This window comes from Silene latifolia, chromosome 1 (genome assembly GCF_048544455.1).
Source record: "Silene latifolia isolate original U9 population chromosome 1, ASM4854445v1, whole genome shotgun sequence".
Lineage (NCBI taxonomy): Eukaryota > Viridiplantae > Streptophyta > Magnoliopsida > Caryophyllales > Caryophyllaceae > Silene > Silene latifolia.
In genome coordinates this window covers 24,756,727-24,779,316 of record NC_133526.1, presented here as the reverse complement: position 1 = coordinate 24,779,316, position 22,590 = coordinate 24,756,727, and the positions used below count along the sequence as shown (strand labels likewise).

Below are 22,590 nucleotides of genomic sequence, written 5' to 3'. Positions count from 1 at the left end.
ATAAAGAGGACGAATTACAGAGGACGAAGGAAGAAGAAAGGAAGCAGGAACTGCGGCAGCCTCACGAAGAGGCGCAGCAGGTACTGCGCTCCTTCGAAGAGGCGCAGCAGTTTCTGCGTCCTTTCTCGACGGTTTGTCAAGGGTTTTAAATGAGGTTTTATAAATCGGTTTTAATAAGTATTTTCGACATAAACCTTACAATAGTGATACAAAAAGTAATGAACAATAAATAAAAGAGAGATTTACACCCTCAGACTTACATGTTTGACGAAACGAGATGAACTAAGTTATCGATTAGTGATGCTCGACTCGAATGTAACGAAAGTGCCCTCGTAAGAGGAAAACGATTAAGATTAATTAAATTGATTGATGTGGAGGTGGTCAAATTGGTCGGTCATGCAAACGAGGCTGGTACTCAGAAGGATCCGAGCTTACGTGGTCGAATGTTCAAGCACGTAGACGCCAAAAAGTAAGAACGTGGACTTAGAATGCAAAGGGAGAAGATAAGGGCGAACACTCGCGTGAGAAATATGAGGAGCGAAGGCTCCTATTTATACTAATCACGTGAAGGAATAGGGTTTTCGGAGAGACTTTGGAAGTGAATCTCGAAAAGATATGAAAAAAATACGAAAAATACGCAGAAAAGGACCTGGGAAGAGGCGCAGCAGTCACTGCGTCTCTTGGAAGAGGCGCAGCACCTGCTGCGTCTGTTCCCAAGTGGTTTCCTCCTGCGGAAGAAAGATTTCCGTGTTTAAGTTATGGAATAACGGATTACTTTGGTTTTCCTTAATATTTGTATGAATATTACGGGAAATTGTTTACCAAAGATTAAAAGATTGTGAAATATTTATAAAATATGGCATAGAAATATCCGGAACATTCCAGAACATTCTGACTCGGGATTTAACGGTTATCAGAAAATGAAGACGGTTTTAGGCCCGGACTCCAAATGTACTCTAATTACTGTCAAAACGACCGTATCGGCGCGTAGATGACAACTAAGAGGTAGACATCAGTGTTTAAGCAATCACTTGATGATAAACTTACGAACTATCACAAATCGTTCCGCGTACCAAAAATGTGGCTCAATCATCACCGGGTGTCTGTGGGAGGTGTAGAAACGAGGTGTCTACAAGTTTAACTATGAAAGGATAAAACAAATGAACAACATAAGATAGCTCATAAATATACTTCGTATCAATTAACATAATCTAACCAATTCTTCAACAAAGGTATCCTATATAAAATCTGGTAATTCTTGCTGCTAAATACAATTTAAAAACAAAACTTACAATACATTTATCAACCAATAAAATAACACATGAGGAAGAATATTAAAACAATCAATTATGTTGATAGTACGTAGCAGCTAATCTCATGCACACCTTGATCCATGCTCTCCTATTCCTGCATGTGAGATAAGCCCCAAGAATTGAAAATCCGGTTGAGTGTAGCAGCAATCGGACTCCTCAACTCCTTTAGTTAGTTGTCTCTCAACTACGGGTAGCCTAGTCAAAATAGTCGTCGTCTTCATTGCGCGTTATGTAGAAAATAAAAATTGAATTAGATAAGCGTGTACAAAGCTAACAATATTTCACTAACTCATCATTATCGCGGTGCATCAACAATAAACTTTTATGAAAAGTGCGGTAAAGTGTTGGGACGGTATTAAGCCTTCCATTGAAATATGGGAATTTTTTTACCAAACCGATAATGGAAAAGTACAATTGTCTACTACTTTATGAAAACGGAATGGTAGGGTGGGTTTGCAAAACATTCCGATTTAGATCATTATATCCCAAAACAAAAAGTAACACAACCTCCGTCTCAATCATTTGTTTATCTTTAATTAAAATACCCCTCACAAAAAATAAAAAATAAAAAGGTAAACAAATGATCGAAAATAAAAAGGTAAACATTCCGACTTCATTAGAAATAATGAACAGTGACCACGAATACTGATGGTATGGAACAGAGTAAGAAGGAAATTTGGAACAATGAGTCCTTTATCCTAACAAAACTAACCTGAGTTTTCTTGCATTCAACTAAAGGGTATGACAGCTATTACCTTTTAACACGCTTTCAGGACTGGCATTTTGTAAGCGTATTGAAAAGCTAACCTAATACATACCTGCGAAAGCACATAGTAAACATGACTCGTTGTCCACAAGAGAAGAGAACATTGCTATATCTATTGGTCCCAAGTAAGCCGAATGCTTAATTTACAGATTCATCACCCATTAACATAATAAAAGGCTATGTTGCTCGGACTTTTCAATAATATATCAAGTAACGTATCTGTTTCGGACACTTGACAATTATACAAGGGTAGTGATTAGTCTAGTTTAGTATGGGTCAATAAAGGTTATTTTGATGGTTAATTGTTAGGTTGAGAAGCATTTTAGTGGATTTTGTTGCATATGTCTCTTATGTTGGGTTGGTTATGACTTGTGTGTTTTTATGGAATAATTGGATTGATTTATTGTTATGTATGGAGAGAGCTTCTTTAGAGGTTGGTATTGGGCTAAAGATGTCATGTGAGTGTGGATTTTAAAGCAAGTCAAGGCCCAAGGACAAAAGTCAAAGCATGGAAGCAAATGAAGAAGAGGAAGCGTCATAATAGAAAGCCGCTAGGGGCGGCAAAATGCCGCTAGTCGCGGCACATCTCTTCTAGCCGCTAGTGGCGGGAAAAAGCCGCTAGTGGCGGCTCAGCATTGGATTCCGCATTGGATCCTACAACTCTCTTAATTCTCCTTTATTTTGGGATTTATGCTCATTCTTTATGACACTTTATGGAGATGCTCTTTGGAAGACTATATAAAGAGATGTTGTTGATCAAATTGGGGGACTCATACATACTTTTACATACTTTCTCTACCTTTTTAATCATTAGAATACATAAACAATTTCCAATTTCAAGTTTATTTTTATTATTTGTATGGAGGGCTAAGTTCTACATCTTGGAACAAGTTCTTGAAGCCAATTTAGTTAATGAATTGTAAGACTCTTATTCTATTTCTATTTCATTGTTTGAATATCAAGTTTAATTTGGATTATTGTTGGTTTGTTAATTATACATCTAGAATGATCAACTAGTTGTTATTATTTAATTAACCATTGCTAGATTAGGTGAATGAATCTTTTGTTTGTTTACCTATTCCGTTGTAGCAATTATAATTCATCAAGTAGTATGCTAATTCATCATTGTTGAGTTATAAATGATTAAACTTGTATGAATCAAAGTGGAGCATCGCTTGTATTCTTCATTTATTCATCTTTGCTAAATTCCATCGCTATATTCTACAATTTTGATACGATTAAGCGCTTGACTAAATTGACAACATTGTAAGGGTTATTTGTTTACGCTAGTAGCCAATAACTAATATTATGTGGAATTAGAAGTCGACAACTTCATAGCAAAGTATTCAATAATGAAATAGATTAGAAGAGTCAATTATCAATTCATAACTAGTTGGTGGAAATTACTTGGTCCAAGAATTATTCTCATATTTGTTTACACATTCAATTATTTATATTGCTTTTACATTTCATTGCATTAGATTATTACTTTAGTAGACTTAAATCCATCAACATATCAAAACCCCCCATTTGGTTACTTAACTTTTGCACACATTAAATCAACATAAACGCCTTCCTCGTGGGATCGACCCCTACTTACACTTGCTACTAGTTTGAGTTTGTAGTGGATAAAAATACTAATTTGGAGACTCGCGACAAGTCTAGCCAAATTTTGGCGCCGTTGCCGGGGAAGACAATTGTTTTTTTATTTGTGTGCTTGTAAATATTGTTTTTTTTTTAATAAGGGTCTTGTGTCTGTTAATTAGAAAATGTATTTCCATTTTCCCCAACAAGAGCATGAATTACTCCATCACTACTTTGAAAGGCTTGAGAAATATTTGGTAGATCACCCATATTTAGCTAAGAGTCAAGGTATTTGGGTCGGAATTTATTATAATTTCAATCTAGAGACTCAAATTGATGTTCAAATCGAAAGTGAGGGTGGATTTTTCGAGCTGAAACATGAAAAGAAATGGGATGTGCTTGATCTTTTGGTTGAAAATTCCCGACAATTAGAAATGACTAATTCAACTCTAAATCTTACTCCTTCTTTTGATACCTCACCAAACATTTAATCGAGTCCAAATGATGAAGTGAACGACCTTGATTATTCTAATTCTCTTACTCTTGATGGGAGTGCTCCAATTTATGATGAAGAAGATAGTCATGACTTTGATTTGTTCACCTTGTCCTATATTGAACCCGAAGTAGATTTTACCTTACCCCCGCAATTTGATGACGACTCTTTGGGTGGAGATTCGGGTGATATTTTATGGGATTTGGATGACACTTTTGTTCGTAGTGGGGAAAACACGTTGATTAAGATGACCCGATTGCATAAAGAACCATACCATGAGTATGTGATTATTTTTTATATACCCATAGAACCGGATAAAAATGTCGTTCATGCTTATATCACTATGAGTTGTGTATGGTTCATTTCCATTATAAGCTATTATGATATCTTCACTAACTCTTTTGATAGTTTGTATGATCTTCTCTTAAGGGCATTGACATGTTCCGCTCTTAATTTAAATGATGTTCTTATTTAAAGGGGTAGTGATGTGTGACCCTATACTTGATTCTTAAGCTAAAATATGCATCGTGCGGGACGTTAAACCAGCGCTTACGGGAGGCAACCCGATTTTTGTTATTTGATGCATTTGTTTTAGTTTTGAATAAGGTAGTTGAATTTTCCACATGAAGCTACATGGGTGATGATAGGAGCGCATTTGCAAGTTTGAATGCCCTCTTTTGCTCGGTTGATCAACATTCCTTCCAAAATTCCCAAATGAAAAAAAAAAATCACAAAAACTGGAAGCAAGAAGAAAACACGCGAAATAGAAGAATAGAAGCACGAGCAGCGACAACCAACACCAGCCACTCCCCTCGGCCAGAACACAACCCCAGCGGCTGCCCTTCTGTTCTCCCTATCACGACCCTCGGCACCAGACCAACCCCGCGGCCCCCTCTTCTGTTTCCCTTGCCGTTCCTCTCGGCCGTTTGCTGTCCCCGCGCGGCTCCCTCACACAACAGGTATCTATTCCGTCTTTCTCTTTGTCTCTCAATTTCGTTCAACACACAAAGCCGACAACTAAAAGAAATGACATCTCCATTGTTCTTCATTCGATTTGTTGCACTATGCTTTTCAAATCACACAAACTTGGTTCTAAATTCTACTTACCCATTCCAATCACCCATTTTCCTTCTTATTACTTCAAAATTTGTTGAAAATTCGAGTTTTTGGAACCCTAGCAATTGGGGTTTCGGAAATTTCGAGCTGTGGTTTAATTGAAGACGAATTTGGGTATAATTTCTGCAAAAGGAGTATAAACAAATTCGATTTTATTAACAAATTTCGAGTTTTTGAAACCCTAGCAGTAGGGATTTCGGAGATCTCGATTTGGGGCATTCAAGTGATCGAAATTGTGTTTAATGTCTACAAAACAGGAGTATACACCATTCACTTTGTTGAAAATTTCGACTTTTTGAAGCCCTAGCCATAGAGCCTTCGAAATTTTGGGAATTTGGGGTGTTATTTGAGTCGAGATTGGGTTTGATTTCTGCAATAAGGCATTTTCATCATCATTTCTCATTACAAAGGGGCAAATTTTTCATCTTTTGGTAAAAAAATTCATACTTTGTCTCTTCCTTTGAATTATTTGTTTGAATTTTCGTTCTAACTTTAATTTTAAGGCTTTATAATTGTTCAGTTGAGTATTTGTTGGTGAATTATTGGAGCTTGGGATTGAAATTGTTGAGCTTGTTCATTGTTGAGGGAGATTTGGAGTTGTAAGAGAGCTTTGTTGTTGTTGTTGTATACTTGGAGGGTGTTCTTTGTTGAGCATTTTTGTCATTGTCGGGATGAGGACCACAAAATGTCATACTACACCCGCTACCACCTCTAAACAACCCACAAAAAAACAAAAGACTACCCACACCACATCCAAAACACCCATCCTTATTCCTAGAAAAATCCCCATTCCCAAACCCGCTACTTTGACCGTTAAGCAAGGGGATATTTGGGATGATCTACATAAGCGTCATATGATGGAGACCCGATTCCTTTGTCATGAAACATTAGAGAAGTTGGGTATGCTTGACGTGATGAAGTCATTATTGAAGAATGTTGGTTTGGAGGATTTCATGGGGAAGGGGGCTCACACTTATAGGAGATACACTATAGAGTTCTTATCCACATTATCCTTGTCGGGAGCGTCCACTAAAACTCCTAAAATCACTTTCCGGTTGAAAGGACAATCTCATTTTATGACCTATGGGGGGTTGAGAAAAGCTTTTGGTATTAAGGAGATGAGTAAGGTGAAATATGTGGGTCTTGATAAGGATGCTAGTTCAACATGGTGGAAGGAGTTGACGGGGTTGGATACACGTGGAAAGCAAGGTGAAATAAGTTCTTATATCCCTCACCCGTGTCTTCGAGTTGCTCACCGTTTGATAGCCAATACATTCCTTTGTAAGGGTGAGCCCACCAAACTTCCTCGTGTTCACTTTGGTTACTTGAGAGCTATGACTCCGGAGGGTGAGGGTGTTCCCGATTGGGTTGATATTTTTGTGCAGTCTTGTTTAAAATTGTGTTCGACGGAAGGAACTAAAATTGGTGGTGGGGGTTTGGTGACCTTGATAATGCAACATTTGAAGATAGGTGTGGATGAAGATGATGTACCATTGATGGATAGCTACCTTATGAATGTCCCTTGTTTGATACAATGTCATATGCTCCGACCACGTGTCGTAGAAGGTACATATTTTTGGTGTTGGGGTTCTAAAAATGATATTTATTTGAAGATGCCTCGCCCGGCCGATGATCCCTTGACTTATGGAGAGGTGACGGAAGATTTCCATATTTCCGCCGACCCCGACCTTGATCCTTTGGATGATGGGGAGAGTGATGAGAATGATGAGGAGGATGAGGGTGATGGTGCTAGGAGTGGTATTGATGACATGACAAGCCGGCCCGTTGCTACCACTCATGTGGCTACCTATGACCAAGTTTGGATGAAAGAAGTTGATGCTTGGAGGAAGGAAGTTGATGCTTGTGGACAGCGGGCCGCCCACGGGGGCGCTTGGTGAGGAGCGAAAACAAGCGTTTGCATTTTGTATGGAGTCGCCACCAATTTTTATGGGAAATTGGAACCGTTCGAATACCTCGTGTCATGTCAAGACACAAAGTAGTGACATGAACACTAAGCAATCGTTACCCTTAGCATTCTATGTCTAGAATGACTCTCGTGGATGCCAATGAACACGGGTGCTCATGGAGATCTGGAGTAAGGGGTGAGGGTACGTATTAGGAAGCTCTTTTGATCGAACACTTAATCCCGCCCGCCTCGATAGCGGCCTCTACTAATGATTAGGGAGTTTATTCGTACTCGATATATCGTCGGCTATATGCATGCAATGCAACATCCATTAGATTAATCCTAGCATGTGAGAATTAGACTAAGTCGGTTGACACGTAATTAGCATACAATTGGGTCGAAGTAGGATTTAATGTTGATTTACATGTGAAAACCATACAAGCAATAAAAGGAAATACAATAATTATGAATTACAATAACGAAAATTACAATAATTACATTGGAATAGGTGATTTATGTCGAAAATACCTTTAAAACGGATAATTTGAGAAAAAGGAATAAAAGAATAAAATAAATAAAATTAATGAAGTAAACGAACAGAAATTAGCGTGATATTACGGATAATAGTTGATTAATACGTAAACTAATTAAACTAGGTCAAGGCAGAAACGGAGTTCGGGACGAAATCATCTCGAACAGCGCAGCAGCGGGGCGCGCCCTCGGAAGAGGCGCGCAGCGATTCTTTGCGTCTGTCCCAAGGGTGAGTTCTGGCTGTGAAGCCGGAACTGCAAATCGTTACTGTTTAATCGGTAATTTTATGGATCGATTAAATAATAATTACTCGGATGAAAGTGATTTAATGTATTATTTACATATGAAGGGATCATGAAAGCGATAAACACGGATGAGACGGAATTAAGATGAATTAATTACATGAAATAATGATTAATGAATTAACAAACTAACTAAACAAATTAATTAGGCTAGATATGATGAGTTAATGACGAATATGTGAATAAACAGATGGAAATATATCAAAGGCGAATCCCGGAAACCCAATATGAACAAATTGAATTTCTAAAATCCGGTTTTGAATTTATGACGAAAACACGCGAATATTGATTATAAGGGATTTAAGTCGGATTTATGACTAACTAAACATGCGAATTAATGTTAAATAATATACATGTGAATTATATGCTATTATGGTGAAGAATTAAAGAACAAACATGTGAAAACAAATAAGAAAGACGAATTACAGAGGACGAAGGAAGAAGAAAAGAAGCAGGAACTGCGGCAGCCTCACGAAGAGGCGCAGCAGGAACTGCGCTCCTTCGAAGAGGCGCAGCGATTCTTTGCGTCTTTTCTCTCGTCTGTCTCTCGTAAATCCGCAAAAAGAGGTTTTAAAGCACGGTTTTAGAAATCGGTATTTTCGACGTGAATCTTACAATGGTGATACGATAAATAAAAGTACAATAAATAAAAGAGGAATTATACACCCTCAGACTTACATGTTGACGAAACGAGATGAACTAAGATATCGACTAGTGAATGCTCGACGCGAATGCAAAGAGAGTGCCCTCGAAAGAGGAAAACGATTAATTAATTAGATTGATTATTGTGTAGTGGTCAAATTGGTCGGTCATGCAACGGAGAGGCTGGTACCCGGAAGGATCCGAGCTTACGTGGTCGGAAGTCCAAGCACGTAGGCGCCAATTAGTAAGAACGAAGTCTAGAATGCAAAGGGAGAAGAGAAGGGCGGACACTCGCGTGAGAAATATGAGGAACGAAAGCTCCTATTTATACTAATCACGTGAAGGAATTATGGTAAGACTAGGACACGGAAAGAAAGATCCGGAAACAACCGACTTAGGTTAAAACACGGAAACTTGGACAAAAAGAAAGCCCTGGGAAAAGGCGCAGCAGAGCTGCGTCCCTTGGAAGAGGCGCAGCACTTGCTGCGTCCTTTCCCGGGTAGGTTCCTCTGCGCGTAGAAAACGCGTTTGACAGCCTGTCGTATTTTAGGCATAACTTTCTCTACAAGACTCGGATTAAGGTGATTTCGGTGGCGTTGGAAAGCTAAGAAAGAGATCTAGAACTTTCTGTGAAATAGGCCTGACCCAAAAAACTCGTTATGACCTCGTAAAACGGGCCTAAAGGTCGGGTTATCATTTTAGCTAAATGAAATGCACATTTTGTAATGTAAACTTTTAGTTTTAGCCTAAAGAAGTGACATGAGACTCAAAATGAGATATAATCTCAACATTTTGTGACATCCTAACCTTAGGTAGACAAGGACATTGCTTTGACTCGGGATTTGACGGTTTTAGGAAATGAAGACGGTTTTTGACCCGGACTCCAAATGTACTCTAATTATTGTCAAAACGACCGTATCGGCACGTAGATGACAACTAAGAGGTAGACATTAATATTTGAGCAATCACTTGACGATAATCTTACGAACTGTCACAAATCGTTCCGCGAATCAAACATGCGGCCCAATCATCACCGGGTGGTTTGCGGGAGGTGCGGAAACGAGGTGTCTCTGAGCCCCACTTTGACCGAGGCTTGGACAAGGCGAAAGTCAAAGTAAAGCCATCAGGTCAATCGAAGATTACAACTTGACGACTATGGCGACGCAAGGCGCTCAAGGGGTCCGAGCCAAGGACTGTCGTCGGGAACATTTTAGAGTCTGTCGACTATCGGGGAGGGTCGTTTAAAGTCCATTAGACTACGTAAGGAGGCTCGCCAGCCATAAGAAGAGACCATACCTGAGACTTCTTTCTCGAGATGCTTCCGGAGGTGCATAGGAGCTAAGGTTAAGCGTAGGAGCTAAGGGTAAGACCTAAAAGATATATAAAGATTGTGCTAGGGTGTGGGGCCCTAAAGGAAAGCATCGTCGGGAAGGAGGCCAAATATAAGTTCAATTTAAGGGGTAACCAAGGCTTAGGTGTAGGAACTCTAAGAAAAGGTGATCCTAAAGGATTATGATCCTAAGGGAAAGGTGATCCTAAAGAAATATGATCCTAAGAGATATAAGTGTATGAACTCTAGGGAGTTTGGGAACCTAAAGAGCTAGATGTGTGAACCTGGGTATATGAAACTAAAAGGACGGTCGGTATGGGAACTTAAAGGCTTGTGAACCTAAGAGGATTTGGGATCCTAGGGTTAAGTTTAGGAACTACTGGGTTACTAATTCTTGCGTGAGGTATGAGAACTCCTAAAGGATTTATGGGTTTATGAACCTAAGGATATTGGTGTGGGAGCTTAAAGGCTTATGAACCTAAAAGAAGCCATTTTGGGATCTAAGAATCTAGGGGTTAGAATCCTAACTTTGGGTTTACGAACCTAAGGAAGGAGGCGCTGGTTTGGGAACTTCTGGAGAACGACACCTTTGTCGCACTCCGCGGGGAAACAAGAAATATTGAAAGCAGCAGGACGTCGGTAGAAACTGCTGGGGAATCCGCTTGCGTCGGTCTCAAACAAACTCTGGCGAAACTTGAGGTTGAATCTGCTTGCGTCGGTCTCAAACAAACTCTGGCGAAACTTGAGGTTGAATCTGCTTGCGTCAGTCTCAAACAAACTCTGGCTGGGGAATAAAGCGATGACTTTGGGGAATCTGCCTGTCTCTGTCCTCAAGCAAACTCTTGTTGGGTGATTATATTGACGATTAGGAACATCTTGATCGTCATGGGAGAAATCTTGAGTGAGCAATACTGCAAAATACTACTGCGCTGGATATAAGGATTTGAGCAATCTTTGCAAAATATCTTTGCTTTGCTGGATGTAAGGATTTGAGCAATCGCAAAATCTTTGTTGTTATACTGGATACTTACCTGCATGGTTAGTAGCCACACAAGAATGCAATCTAATATATGCACGTAAGCAATTATCACATGGACCTCGAATGAGAAAACACATAGGTTTTGCAAAAGTTGTTTCTTTATAAAAGTCGTTTAAAACTTGTTCAAAGAAGTTTACCGCTTGTAATGTGATATGCATATTCAAATGGGCTTTAGACATAGGACTTACGCGACGTAGACCTTATACGGACGTGAAAATATAGACTTAGCTTGGACTGACGCGACACCAACTTAGGTTTGACGCGACACATGGATGACTTTGACAGACTTTGTTTAAGTATGCGCAACCCCTAGCCAAGTATGGGTGACAATGCGTATCGGTTTTAAAGGTAGAAGAATTGCAAGAATGATGAAGGCATATAAAGGCAAGGCATGAGCCATGGATCATCTGTCTACCAGGACTTCTTTCACGACCACCGTTTGCTGTAGAAGAGACTCCTCTTGAGGCATGATGACTTGGAGAATTGATCTAAGATATTTGTCATTGTCCGGACCGAGTACTAGCTAGACTTAGAGGAATAAAGGAAGGGTGGCTTCTTGGAAGAGAAGCCCCCAGGATGAGAATATGACTCTGGAATTTGGTGAAAAAAGGAGGCTGGGCGACAATAAGGAGCCCCCAGTATAGAGGTGTTGGTTATAGAAAGGATGTTAATTTGAAAATTGGGATGGTTGTGTCCTTGAGGACTGCCTACGTATTCACGTGAAGTGAAATCAAACCAGATCATAGTTCTGAGGTTTGGTTAATTTTGTTTGGGTGTTGTGGTTGTATCCTTCTTGTGTAAGAAAAGACTGCCTACGTATCCAACTGAAAAGGTGAAATCAAACCAGATCGTAGTTCAAGTGTGTGCCTAAGCTATGCTGTTAGGGCCTTAAAGTGCAGGGGTCACAAGGGTAATATTCCTTTGGTGACTCGAAGAATTGATTTGAGATAACTCTCTCTGATCATAGACCAAAGAGGTATAATTAATTTTGTAAAAATTTCCTTGTCGCGTGAGCACACTTAGTGGACCCTAAGGATGATATGGGTATGTCCCGTTCTAGGTAGCAAAGTATTGAAAACTCCGTGTATGGGTCAAGGTGAAACTGGATTGGATATTTGGAATGTGGAGCTCGGTAATAAGAGGCTTTAGTGAACAAATCTCTGGAGCTTTGATTTTGTGGAGTTAAGGCTTGACGGGATTATGGCTTGTAATATGGCTTGGAAATGGAGTCTCTTGGCTTGATGTAGCCTGAGCACACATAAAGGTGGGTTAAAATGATGCGGGTTCAAGTTTCCATGTCTTGGCTCTAAAGGATGGGTATACTTGACGAGCTTGAGAGGATTCTCAAAATTCCTAACTATCTCCCTGTAACGGTCTCGAGAAGGACTTAGGATGTGTGATGTGAAAGGCTAAGTGGGTTGCTAGCTGACCATCTTGATTGGTGTCTTGATTCTATATAGACTTCAGGATTATTCTGTATTTGATTTCAGGCTTGTTCTTGATTCAGATTTGGATTCTTGGTCTAGGGTATATCTTGGATTTTGCTCAGATTTTTTTTATCAGGTTTTGAAGGATAACGTTGTCTTTGGATATTGACTTGACTTGCTTGATTGAGCCTTCTTCTTTTGACTCTTTTGTGTGGGATTATGGGCATAATTGCGGTCTTGGATATTGACCTCAGTTTCTCTTGATTGAGCCTTGTCTTTAGTCATGCCTCGTATTGTCTTGGATTTTCTTGCTACCATGGATTTGGGTCAGACTAGCACCTTTAGTGTGAAACAGGGTTGATCTTTTAGTAACACGGGTTGTTTATTGTGGGGAATGGGCTTGCCTTCCGTCATGGATCGTTAACAAGGGAGACGGTCTGGATTCGTCCTAGAATCTCTTGAGATATGCTCGTCCTAGACTAGGGTTATATTGTGGTTTCTATTGCCAGACATGGAATAGGTAAGAAAAGAATGAACATGGAGTCTTAGGTCCTCTACAACTTGGAATGGAACATCATATAAGTGTACTCACATCGATTGGGAACGTGTTGTTTTTGTTCATTTTAAAATGTCTCAAACCAATTCTTGTTGTCACAGGAAAAGGGGTAAAAGAAGGGATATGATAGAATATGTGGATGGAAAATTGCATTTTATTGAAATGAAGAATGAATATTTTTAACATAGACTTGAGAAGACACGTGACTCGTGGGACAGCCCCCAGGTTGTCACTAGGAATGAAAATGAAGAAAGACGCTAGAACAAATATGAGATAGAAAGCCTAAAACTCGGACTCGGACTCGGACTTAGACTCAATCCTAGAACTAGACTCGTAATCATCGGCCCACGCTTGAACATTTTCTCTTCCAGCAACTGGCTTCGGCATCTGACTTTGAGCATTCACCCATTTGAGCACCCCGTCCTCATCATTGGGAACATTGGAAGGATAATAGTCAAGAAGAGTTTCTTGATAAGTGGTATATCCATGAGGATTGCCTAAGCTACCTTGTGGGTTAAAGGTTGAGAGGGACAACTTCCCGTTTTCGATCATATCCTGAATGACGTGTTTTAATTTGTAACATTTCTCTGTATCATGCCCTTTGCCTCTATGGTATTCACAGTACGAGTTCTCGTCCCAGAATTTGGATTTCCTTTCGGGTTCGGGAGTAGGTCCTATAGGCTTCAACATTCGTCGCTCCATGAGTCTTTGAAGGGCATCGGTGTATGTAATACCAATGTTGGCAAATTTCCTAGGAGGTGTGCCCTTATTTTCGGAAGCCTTTGTAAATGACCTTGGAGGGTTGTTAGGTTTCTTTGATGAAGGCTCCATGAGGTTGCCTTTGTAGATTTTGACTCCCGGATGAGAAGAACTAAGAATAGGTCTTCCATTTGTTGCTTTCTCCTTAGGACTGTCAAGTTGAGGGTTTGCGTGGACACTTTTCATTTTGAGAGGTTGGGCATCAAGCTTCTTACCCATTTCAGCAAACTGGTTTTCCATGTTGGAAAGCCGAGAGTTTAGAGTACCAATGGCTCCTTCTAACTTGTAAAATTTATTGTCAAAGGCCCTGGAAAGCATGAGCATTCCATTTTGGACATCTTCATCTTCGAGGACATTGATCTCTTCGTCATCATGATGATTGAGGAGATGATAAAAATCTAGAGATGGTTCTTCATCATGCTTAATGATATTAGACCCAAGAGGATCGATTTTCTTGGATTTTCCGACAGAAGGTGGCTTAGGAAGCTTGCCCTCTTCGATCATATCTTGGATGGTGTGTTTCAAGAGAAAACACTCTTCAATATCATGGCCTCTACCTTGGTGATATAAGCAGTATTTGTTGCCCTTCCAGAGGTTTACTTGCTTCTCTAAAGGTGGATCCGGAGTCGGACCTATTGGATGCAGCTTGCCTTGGGTAGAGAGTCTCTTCAAAGCATCGGCATAAGACATGCCTAAATCAGTAAGCACCCTTTGATGCCTCCCAGGTTTCCTTTCAGCTGTTTTCGGCTTTCTAGGACGATGGTTATTACAAGAGGTAAACTTTGGACGACCTAGATTAGAAGTTTCCCTAGTCGGCATGTTCTTTTCCACCATTCCATTTTCGAGGGTGAGGACGCGAATGCTCAAATTTTCCACTGTAGCTTGAACTCGTAGGACCATGGCATAAACGTCCTGGAGAGACACGGTGATGGTGGCTTGAGCTCCTTCATGACTTTGCTGATTGACGGAACTTGCTGGATTCCTACTCGACAGAAATGATGCGCATTACAACTCGATTCGACATGGGATCACGCATACTAAGGCAACCAACAAAGGAAGGGATAAGATGACACATCTAGACTTGACTTGTGAACTCGTGAAATGTCGTGAGCGACTTCTCGTGTTTGGATTCACGGTGCTTGACTTTAATTTAGACTCGAGTGTTGACTTTGACGGAGTGACCCTTATATGATTGACCTTATTGACGGGATTGATGACACATGTTGATTCTGGATTCGAGGTTTGCTTACAGGTGTTAAGAAGACTGTTGTAGCTTAGACTCAAATACGAGGCCCATTGAGACTCGTGTATTGAGCCTCGAAACGTGTGCCTCGATGTGTCGAAAATGCTTAGATCCTAACTGAATTGGGGTAGGGAGTCCAAAATGACGGCGTGACGCCTTAGGACTTGACTTGAATTTGAAAAGACCAAAAAATGTAAAGGAAGACGGGTTTATGACTCGACAGAGTTCCGACTAGGACATAGTCGGTTTGAACTTTGACTCTAACTTGGCCCAATTAAATTTACATATTTACATTTACATGTTGGAAAATATTTTGAATAAAACGTTTTTTTTTTTTTTTGATGTTTTTTTTTTTGGACTTTTTTTTTTTTTTTTTTTTTTAGAAAACGTTTTGTTTTTTTTTTTTTGGTTTTTTGAAATGGGTTTTAGGCCCGAAGTTTGACTCGACATATGGACAGAGTTTCGGCTTGTGTTGTGCTAAAATTGGGCCTTTTTTTCGAAAATTTATATTTTAAAAGAGGTTTTGATTTTTACAAATTTCGTCATGGTTTTGTTTAGAAATGGTGATCACGTAAGGTTTACACATTTATACAAGCATTATAACGGGATGCTGAGTGCATTTAAATGGGTTTTGGTTTAAAGGGTGGGTTGCCATACCGAACAATCAAACCCGAAGTCTGTGGAGAGGCTCGTGCCAAACAAGAGTAAGGCCGATTCCTAGTCCATTTCCTCAAGTAGTGAAGGCCCTTGATACAAACAAGAGTAAGCATCATGGTATGGATGACGTCAATCGCTATCCATCCTTGGGCCCAAATAAGAATTAGGACCGTTTAGACGGGACGATTGGTCGAATGGGTTGGGTTGGGCCTAGGAAGGCCGAATAAAACGGTCTAGGAAGACCGAGTTATGAAAACCGACAATTGTCTTGTACAAACTATTCCCTAACCTTGTTCAAGTTTCACCCTTGGCTACACGTAAGTGTATTATCCCAGTGAGTCGCCAAAGCGTGGACAGCGGGCCGCCCACGGGGGCGCTTGGTGAAGGGGCTCGAAAACAAGCGTTTGCATTTTGTATGGAGTCGCCACCAATTTTTATGGGAAATTGGAACCGTTCGAATACCTCGTGTCATGTCAAGACACAAAGTAGTGACATGAACACTAAGCAATCGTTACCCTTAGCATTCTATGTCTAGAATGACTCTCGTGGATGCCAATGAACACGGGTGCTCATGGAGATCTGGAGTAAGGGGTGAGGGTACGTATTAGGAAGCTCTTTTGATCGAACACCTAATCCCGCCCGCCTCGATAGCGGCCTCTACTAATGATTAGGGAGTTTATTCGTACTCGATATATCGTCGGCTATATGCATGCAATGCAACATCCATTAGATTAATCCTAGCATGTGAGAATTAGACTAAGTCGGTTGACACGTAATTAGCATACAATTGGGTCGAAGTAGGATTTAATGTTGATTTACATGTGAAAACCATACAAGCAATAAAAGGAAATACAATAATTATGAATTACAATAACGAAAATTACAATAATTACATTGGAATAGGTGATTTATGTCGAAAATACCTTTAAAACGGATAATTTGAGAAAAAGGAATAAAAGAATAAAATAAATAAAATTAATGAAGTAAACGAACAGAAATTAGCGTGATATTACGGATAATAGTTGATTAATACGTAAACTAATTAAACTAGGTCAAGGCGTAAAACGGAGTTCGGGGACGAAATCATCCTGGAACAGCGCAGCAGATGCGCCCTCGGAAGAGGCGCGGCGATTCTTGCGTGCGTCATCCCCAAGGGTGAGTTCTGGCTGTGAAGCCGGAACTGCAAATCGTTACTGTTTAATCGGTAATTTTATGGATCGATTAAATAATAATTACTCGGATGAAAGTGATTTAATGTATTATTTACATATGAAGGGATCATGAAAGCGATAAACACGGATGAGACGGAATTAAGATGAATTAATTACATGAAATAATGATTAATGAATTAACAAACTAACTAAACAAATTAATTAGGCTAGATATGATGAGTTAATGACGAATATGTGAATAAACAGATGGAAATATATCAAAGGCGAATCCCGGAAACCCAATATGAACAAATTGAATTTCTAAAATCCGGTTTTGAATTTATGACGAAAACCCGCGAATATTGATTATAAGGGATTTAAGTCGGATTTATGACTAACTAAACATGCGAATTAATGTTAAATAATATACATGTGAATTATATGCTATTATGGTGAAGAATTAAAGAACAAACATGTGAAAACAAATAAGAAAGACGAATTACAGAGGACGAAGGAAGAAGAAAAGAAGCAGGAACTGCGGCAGCCTCACGAAGAGGCGCAGCAGGAACTGCGCTCCTTCGAAGAGGCGCAGCAGTTGCTGCGTCTTTTCTCGACTGTCTGTCTACTGTAAATCCGCAAAAAGAGGTTTTAAAGCACGGTTTTAGAAATCGGTATTTTCGACGTGAATCTTACAATGGTGATACGATAAATAAAAGTACAATAAATAAAAGAGGAATTATACACCCTCAGACTTACATGTTGACGAAACGAGATGAACTAAGATATCGACTAGTGAATGCTCGACGCGAATGCAAAGGGAGTGCCCTCGAAAGAGGAAAACGATTAATTAATTAGATTGATTATTGTGTAGTGGTCAAATTGGTCGGTCATGCAACGGAGAGGCTGGTACCCGGAAGGATCCGAGCTTACGTGGTCGGAAGTCCAAGCACGTAGGCGCCAATTAGTAAGAACGAAGTCTAGAATGCAAAGGGAGAAGAGAAGGGCGGACACTCGCGTGAGAAATATGAGGAACGAAAGCTCCTATTTATACTAATCACGTGAAGGAATTATGGTAAGACTAGGACACGGAAAGAAAGATCCGGAAACAACCGACTTAGGTTAAAACACGGAAACTTGGACAAAAAGAAAGCCCTGGGAAAAGGCGCGAGAGCTGCGTCCCTTGGAAGAGAGCGCAGACTTGCTGCGTCCTTTCCCGGGTAGGTTCCTCTGCGCGTAGAAAACGCGTTTGACAGCCTGTCGTATTTTAGGCATAACTTTCTCTACAAGACTCGGATTAAGGTGATTTCGGTGGCGTTGGAAAGCTAAGAAAGAGATCTAGAACTTTCTGTGAAATAGGCCTGACCCAAAAAACTCGTTATGACCTCGTAAAACGGGCCTAAAGGTCGGGTTATCATTTTAGCTAAATGAAATGCACATTTTGTAATGTAAACTTTTAGTTTTAGCCTAAAGAAGTGACATGAGACTCAAAATGAGATATAATCTCAACATTTTGTGACATCCTAACCTTAGGTAGACAAGGACATTGCTTTGACTCGGGATTTGACGGTTTTAGGAAATGAAGACGGTTTTTGACCCGGACTCCAAATGTACTCTAATTATTGTCAAAACGACCGTATCGGCACGTAGATGACAACTAAGAGGTAGACATTAATATTTGAGCAATCACTTGACGATAATCTTACGAACTGTCACAAATCGTTCCGCGAATCAAACATGCGGCCCAATCATCACCGGGTGGTTTGCGGGAGGTGCAGAAACGAGGTGTCTACAATGCTAAGCAATCTAAGACCGATGATAAGCTTGAGGCACTTACTAATGTGCTTTTGGAGACACGTGAGCTTGTTCGGTCTTTGGTTAGTGTTGCCAAGTTGGGTGAACATGCTACAACCCAAGATGTTAGGAAGGAGAGTCATGCCTCTAAGAGCGATGGTAACGGAGATTCCTCCGGTACTTAACTTGTGTTGGTATGTATTTCTTTTCCCTTTTCCATGTCTTACTTTTTGTTGTTCCTCACATTGGGGGCAATGTGAAGATCAAGCATGGGGGAGGGAACTCTATTTGTATTTACTTTCTTTTATTTTGCATTCAATTTCGGATCAAAAAAAAAAAAAAAAAAAAAAAAAACGAAAAAACGAAAAAAAAAGAAAAAGAAAAAAAAGAAGAACCCGGCTAGGTGAAAACCCGAAAGGGCGCCTAGGCAAGATTGGGTATATGGCCGAGGACGGAGTGAAAACCCGAAAGGGCGCTCCGGGTAAAATGAAGAATTGATATGCGTGCCATGAGAGTAGTGTAAGGAATAAAAGCTAGATTGAAAACTCGCAAGGGCGGGCGATCTAGGCAAAATGAGAGATTAGGAATAAAAAAAATGTTATTTGGTTACTTGTTCTTTCATTTTGGAGGTGGCGACATAAGGAGGTTTGAAGGGTGGTTTGGGATAGGACATTTGAAGAAATAAGGGGGGATGGGTGGTGAAGTGTGATGGTTTGAACTACATTTTGTTTCACATTTTCATATTTTAAGATGTAGTTTGTTGTTGGATATTGTTGCTTAGTGGAGGATTGGGTGACATGGTCATTATATTGGAGTAGTAGTGGTTAGTTGTAGTGTTTGGAGTTGGAGCAAGGTACTCACGTTGCTTTGTAGACCTTGGTGTGGGTTATTTTTTATTTGTCCCTGAGTTTTACTCGAGGACGAGTAAAGGTCTAAGCGTGGGGGAGTTTGATTAGTCTAGTTTAGTATGGGTCAATAAAGGTTATTTTGATGGTTAATTGTTAGGTTGAGAAGCATTTTAGTGGATTTTGTTGCATATGTCTCTTATGTTGGGTTGGTTATGACTTGTGTGTTTTTATGGAATAATTGGATTGATTTATTGTTATGTATGGAGAGAGCTTCTTTAGAGGTTGGTATTGGGCTAAAGATGTCATGTGAGTGTGGATTTTAAAGCAAGTCAAGGCCCAAGGACAAAAGTCAAAGCATGGAAGCAAATGAAGAAGAGGAAGCGTCATAATAGAAAGCCGCTAGGGGCGGCAAAATGCCGCTAGTCGCGGCACATCTCTTCTAGCCGCTAGTGGCGGGAAAAAGCCGCTAGTGGCGGCTCAGCATTGGATTCCGCATTGGATCCTACAACTCTCTTAATTCTCCTTTATTTTGGGATTTATGCTCATTCTTTATGACACTTTATGGAGATGCTCTTTGGAAGACTATATAAAGAGATGTTGTTGATCAAATTGGGGGACTCATACATACTTTTACATACTTTCTCTACCTTTTTAATCATTAGAATACATAAACAATTTCCAATTTCAAGTTTATTTTTATTATTTGTATGGAGGGCTAAGTTCTACATCTTGGAACAAGTTCTTGAAGCCAATTTAGTTAATGAATTGTAAGACTCTTATTCTATTTCTATTTCATTGTTTGAATATCAAGTTTAATTTGGATTATTGTTGGTTTGTTAATTATACATCTAGAATGATCAACTAGTTGTTATTATTTAATTAACCATTGCTAGATTAGGTGAATGAATCTTTTGTTTGTTTACCTATTCCGTTGTAGCAATTATAATTCATCAAGTAGTATGCTAATTCATCATTGTTGAGTTATAAATGATTAAACTTGTATGAATCAAAGTGGAGCATCGCTTGTATTCTTCATTTATTCATCTTTGCTAAATTCCATCGCTATATTCTACAATTTTGATACGATTAAGCGCTTGACTAAATTGACAACATTGTAAGGGTTATTTGTTTACGCTAGTAGCTAATAACTAATATTATGTGGAATTAGAAGTCGACAACTTCATAGCAAAGTATTCAATAATGAAATAGATTAGAAGAGTCAATTATCAATTCATAACTAGTTGGTGGAAATTACTTGGTCCAAGAATTATTCTCATATTTGTTTACACATTCAATTATTTATATTGCTTTTACATTTCATTGCATTAGATTATTACTTTAGTAGACTTAAATCCATCAACATATCAAAACCCCCCATTTGGTTACTTAACTTTTGCACACATTAAATCAACATAAACGCCTTCCTCGTGGGATCGACCCCTACTTACACTTGCTACTAGTTTGAGTTTGTAGTGGATAAAAATACTAATTTGGAGACTCGCGACAAGTCTAGCCAGGTAGGACACTCACGTATCTGTGTCGAACACTTGACATTCATACATGGGTAATACACTCAGGCATTTCCATTCAGACCCAAAACATGAACGTTTTCTATAAAATAGTCAAATGAAACAAAAGCGGGAAGCCATTAAAAAGCGTAAAACTTGAATTTCAGGGGATATGCTATCTACAACTACAACTGCCCACATTACAGAGTAACTAAAATATTAATTAGGAAAAAATATCATTTAATTGCAAAACTGCATCAGATCTCAATAAATATATGCTAATAATGTAGAAGAATGTTGAGAAGGTTTCAATAAAGAAACAGCCACAATTACAAACAAAAATCTAACCAAGACAATGAAAAGTCTATAAAAAGAGAAAAAAATGAACCAAAAAACGTTTGGAAACAGGGGTAGAGTAATGTAAAAGAAGAAACCACGTCTGATTGATCATGTGCTCTCTCTTAAAAAATGCATACATTGTTTGCTGTTCTATCATCACAAATTTACAATGCTATCAATGAAAAGCTTCATCTAGGTCAACAACTTCCTGTGTATAAATGTAAAAACAATGTAGAATATAACTACTCAAAGCAAATTCAAGTAATCCAAGATATTACAATGATCCTAATATCACAAACTATATAGGCTGAAAACATACAAAAGATATTGCCAAACATAAGGTAACAAACATGAAGCAACATTCCGTCGAAGTTCGAACACCTTGAGCGTAAGTCAAGGTCCTCCACCATGATAAACACATGATCAAATAATTCACCTAATTGGACCAACCATGTTCCTCAATCAAACTCAAATATACCACTGTACCTAATACGATGTTTTACCGAAAGACTTGACAAATATTGGTGGTGCGGTTTACAGACCAAAAAATACTACAGAATATACATAAAACAACACAGTAATTGAAGTTCATGGATAAATTGAAAACAATTTAGTAGAATGAGCAATAAGTTGGTTGGCCGGCAGATACGGAAATTGCAACTGCAAATAAACAATTCGTAGACTTTTAGGGGAAACAACTTATTCAATGAAGAATATGGTGTGTATTTTGAGTTTAAAGAGGGAGATAATAGATAGGAGTAAATTGCCATGTAACTACGACGTTACTCTTACCAGATGAGTTTGAACGCGCCGATGAGCATACTTCCGATTGAATTTTTGAAGGGAGAAAATTAGAAGAGAAAATAATTTTAGGGTTAGGAATCAGGATAAAGGTAGAAAGCGCTGTTTCTGTTGGCATTTGTTTTGGCTTGGTGGAGTTGGGCGGGAAAACGTGTATAATGGTTCTTGTTTTATTATTTTATATAGATTTTTTTTTTAAGATTTACACTTGTACTATATTAAATTTACACTCGTATTTTATTACATTTACACTTATTTTTCAGATTACACTCGTTATTTTCAGATTTACACTTGTACTTTATTAAAGTTACACTAATTTTTCAGATTTGTACTTTACATTAGATCTTGTTTTTTTTCCAGATCTTGTACTTCCCATTTTTAAAAAAAAAAATTAATCTTAGATTTACCAAATATAAAGTATATTATTTATTATTTAAGTATATTTTGTTGATTTTAATTGTAGATCAAATAAATATATACTAGATTTT

At 39.0% G+C, this 22,590-nt stretch overlaps 1 long non-coding RNA gene across 1 annotated transcript; it reads right to left on the bottom strand.

Moving 5' to 3' along the window:
• Nucleotides 1-1,269: 1,269 nt before the first annotated feature.
• Nucleotides 1,270-22,200, bottom strand: LOC141656712 (uncharacterized). The gene is made up of 3 exons (XR_012548555.1): nucleotides 22,094-22,200; nucleotides 2,026-2,131; nucleotides 1,270-1,528 (listed from the first exon to the last, which is right to left on the bottom strand). It is a non-coding gene; the product is annotated as an uncharacterized LOC141656712 (long non-coding RNA).
• Between the last annotated feature and the right edge of the window lie 390 nt (nucleotides 22,201-22,590).